The 4,535-nt window shown below is 37.1% G+C and overlaps 1 non-coding gene across 1 annotated transcript; it reads right to left on the minus strand.

Moving 5' to 3' along the window:
* Window positions 1-3,005: 3,005 nt before the first annotated feature.
* LOC131756552 (U6 spliceosomal RNA) lies at window positions 3,006-3,112 on the minus strand. The gene has a single exon (XR_009335710.1). It is a non-coding gene; the product is annotated as a U6 spliceosomal RNA (small nuclear RNA).
* Between the last annotated feature and the right edge of the window lie 1,423 nt (window positions 3,113-4,535).

Consider the following 4,535-nt stretch of genomic DNA (forward strand, 5'->3'; position numbering starts at 1 on the left):
TCCTGAACAGACAGCCAATTCTGGGGATACCAGCTGGTTTTATGTATGCTTTCAAGTACTTAATTGAGAATTGAAAGAAATCCTGCCCTGAAATGGCCAAGATGGGGTTTTGGCCCTCCAAAACTGAATTCTGTGCACACAGAGAAAGCCAGCAGAAAGCATTTTCGGATCATGTCAGTCAGTCTCCTGGATTCCCTGCCTGCAGGGTCTGCTAAAAGCAAGAGTGGTAAGAATTTTTCTCTTTTCTAAAATTAGATTAGCCAGAGAAAATATTTGCAGGGCTAGCTCCTTGGACCCTTTGAACTGGAGTCTTCAAAATTGCTCAGATTTTAGAGAGTGCTCATCTTAAAATACTTTACCTATTTTAATTGGTATGCAGAAGCCCCCAAAGGCTTCAGAATTCCAAAATAGCCTCATGGAAAGATTTTGTTGTAGAAGGCTAATGAAAGATTAATGATATAAAAGGCACCTAAAACAAACAAAGTTTAAGGATGACATAACTACTGCTTCCCTCTATCCTCCTTTATTTGAGTACTCATCTTAGTAACCCTCTGTCTGGGTTGCCTTTCCACTCCGAAGAGACTATTAAATGGTTACTTTAGAAATGGGACCACCTGAGGCTGTAGGCGAGAGGCTGTAGGTGAAACTATTCAGATCAAAGGCCAAACTGAGGGCCACAATTAAAGAATTTCTTAAACCCAGGGAGGATCCTCAAAAGTTTTTGTAAATGGATTACTAAGATGAGGGGCCACCAGTCTGACTAAACTCCTAAATTTAGCTGATATTCAGAGCCTGATGATAGAAAAAAAAAATTATTATTTTTTTTACCTTCTCCTCTGAGCTAAAATGAGGGAAAGAAAAACATTCCAATGTAGGTGAATTGGTATGCCATTCCTTTGATAACATTAAGGGAGTCACCCAATACTTCGAGGAATTAAAAACAGCTATCCTTGTTTTACAAATCTAGTCTTTACAGGACTAGAAATGTGAATCCAAAAACAATCCACAGCCTACCAATCCTTTGGCCACTCCCCAAACCTCCCCTATTTATTTTATTTTATTTTTTAATTTTTTTAGCTGTACGCGGGCCTCTCACTGTTGTGGCCTCTCGCGTTGCGGACGCGCAGGCTCAGCGGCCATGGCTTACGGGTCCAGCTGCTCCGCGGCATGTGGGACCGCAGCATGTGGGATCCTCCCGTACCGGGGCACGAACCCGTGTCCCCTGCATTGGCAGGCAGGCTCTCAACCACTGCGCCACCAGGGAAGCCCCTCCCTTATTTATTTTAAAAGGCCTTTAAGTATTGAGAAAGGTCAATAGTCATCATCATTTAAGTGTAATACTTGTACCTAGGTTTACTAGAAATCAAATAAGATCTTATTATTCCTGTTGTTAAAATTTGTCAGTAAGAAATGTAACTTGATAAGATGAAACTTTTAAGTAAATTAAATGTAAATGAGTTAAGAGTTTTTAGGTGAACTCTTTAGGAATAATTATGTTTTAGGACTGTCTACTTAAAATACTTTCTCTAGATTTTTGGTAACTTGAAACTGCTAAATGAAGTTAAATGATGGGAATTCATTGAATATTCAGATCATTTCCAAATAAGATTCTGGAAAATTAATTGCTAAACAAGTCTAAGTTTACCTACTTTTGTCTTATTAGAGAAAAACTAAGATGTTTGGGTTCATTGGACATGTCTTATACCTCACTGAGGAAAGAACTTAGGTTATAGAAATGTTATAAGTTTGCCAACCAGAATGTGCTGGTAAGACAAACAGTTCAAAACTGCTTACTTAGTTTTCACTAGAAACTAAGATTTTTTTAAGGTTAAGAATTCTAATTAAAATATGCAATTAAAACTGCTAAAAATTAGTAAGTAAAATATCTTTGTATCCAAGGAAAAAGAAGGTGTAAGGAATGGAAATGTTTTGTAAGGGAAAATAAAGTAATTTTGTCCTAAAGCTGGTTATTTCTAAATGGGGAAGAAAATAAGGGATAAATTAATATGGATATAGAAAGTTGTGGAAGGTTTGTGAGAAATAAAAGAATCTTTAGAAAAGGATACTACGTGTACTCAGGGCTACGGTTAGAATAAATTTAAGTAAGTAAATTTTAATGTTAAAGTGGCACAAAATCTGACTTTGGTTTTCTCTCTGTTAAGAGGACAAAGTTTTCTTAAAATATCGATCAACTTTTTTGGGGGGGTGGGGAGGATTTTATTTATTAAAATTTTTTATTGGAGTATAGTTGATTTACAATGTTGTGTTAGTTTCTGCTGTACAGCAAAGTGAATCAGTTGTACATATACATATATCCACTCTTTTTTAGATTCTTTTCCCATATAGGCCATTACAGAGTATTGAGAAGAGTTCCCTGGGCTATACAGTAGGTTCTTATTAGTTATCTGTTTTATATATATAGTAGTGTGTATATGTTAAACCCAATCTCCCAATTTATCCCTTCCCCCTTCCCCCCTGGTAGCCATAAGTTCTTTAACTGGTAATCTGTTATAATTTTCTTTTGAAATCTTTTATTGTCACTTTGATTAAGTGAATAAGTACTATTCTACAGTGACCCATGATACTATTTGACCAGGTGTTTTGAAACCTTTTTGATATTTTGACAAAATTTCCAAATATAAAATTCTAATTGAAGTTCTTTTGACCTCTAGCTAACTTTGGGATGCTTCAGAGAGGACCCCTGAAGCATCTCAGAGAGAGGAATAATAAACTAATTAGGCTTATTTGCTATGTTAAACTACATAGAAAGCACTGTCAAATGAGTGGTGATAAACCTTCTTAGGTTATATTGTATGGGTAAATATTATTAAAAAGATATTCTAGAAATTATATGGAATTTCTGATATGTCCTGGTAAAATGTTATCAGTTATAATTCTAGTTATTATCTTTTTTTAAACATCTTTACTGGAGTATAATTGCTTTACAATATTGTGTTAGTTTCTGCTATATAGCAAAGTGAATCAGCTATACATATACATATATCAAAAATATGGAATGCTTCATGAATTTGCATGTCATCCTTGCACAGGGGCCATGCTAATCTTCTCTGTATTGTTCCAATTTTAGTATATGTGCTGCTGAAGCAAACACTCTAGTTATTATCTTAAATGTTGTATTCACAGCATTAATCAAGTTTCTTTGTTAATTGTATTGTGATCAGATCTTTGTGCCTTTTAAAGTGTTTTGTCATTTATGGACCATTATTGTTTTATTCTGATGCTTTTGCAAAAAATGCTTCATCTTCAAGAAGAGTCAGAGAAATGACTTTTTGACAAGTACAGGTTTCTGATAACTTTCAGATCATACTGCTGAACTGGGTAAGAAATTAAAGAATTCTAATGGAAAACCTGATAGCTTCATAAAACTGTTAACAGAAGATTAAGACCAAGGATTAGTCACATAAGACTGAGTGAGCTGATGAATATGGTATGATATTTGGGTTTTGTCTGAAATATTACTGGTTTTAATCTGTGTTTTCCAGATATAAAGAAACCTTTCTCCTCAAGCTAATTATGACTTAACAGCAATTTGGTAAATTATACCATTGTAAGTAGAATTGAAACATTTATCTTTTCTCTCTACCTGATTCCTCTAGAAATTGGAAACTCTTATGTTCTCAGCAGGCTTGTTATCAGGTGAATAAGACAGGCTGCCTCCTGGCAGGTGCAGGAATCTTGATATATTGGGGAACTCAAGAGAGGAATCCACCCAAATCTATAGATATCACAAGCGGAATCTGATGGCAAGCCAGATTGGTTTGGTTTTCCTGGACTTGAGAGGCCTTTTAAAAGTTCAGTTTGAGGCTTCCCTGGTGGCGCAGTGGTTGAGAGTCCGCCTGCCGATTCGGGGGGCGCGGGTTCGTGCCCTGGTCCGGGAGGATCCCGTGTGCCGCGGAGCGGCTGAGCCCGTGTGCCATGGCCGCTGGGCCTGCGCGTCCGGAGCCTGTGCTCCACGGCGGGGGAGGCCACGGCGGTGAGAGGCCCGCATACCGCAAAAAAAAAAAAAAGTTCAGTTTGAGATTTCTTATAAAAAGTTCCAGCAGAGCCAACTTAAAAGAGCCTGTATGGTCAATTACATCTATGTAAATGATCAGGCCAAGTTTATTGAAACCAGACTTATTTTGCAAATAAATCAGTCTTAATTGGGCTATATTTGGTAGAAATTAGGATAATTTTAGAGGAGGAAAATTATATTTCAGTGGACATTAGTAGTAGTGTTATTGTTTTTGAGGGTTTTTTGCTGTGTGTGTTTATTGCCTAAGACTCACTGCTCAGATGGCTCCTTGTTGCTCTGTTACATTATTATAAAGTTTGTTCCTGAAGCTTAGCACAGTGATTTATCTTTGGATGAAGATCAGATGCCCCATGAGCTGCAACCAGGAGATTATGCACTGTCACAGCTTTTTCAGTATGCCACTCTTCCTCCCTAACTGCAGGATACAGTTCACTTTTAAAGGGGTTAAGGTGACAGCCTTCTGAGGGTCTGAAGATGCAAGGAAAGGGCTCGATGGCAA

The sequence above is a fragment of the Kogia breviceps genome, chromosome 4 (genome assembly GCF_026419965.1).
Source record: "Kogia breviceps isolate mKogBre1 chromosome 4, mKogBre1 haplotype 1, whole genome shotgun sequence".
Taxonomy (NCBI): Eukaryota; Metazoa; Chordata; class Mammalia; order Artiodactyla; family Physeteridae; genus Kogia; species Kogia breviceps.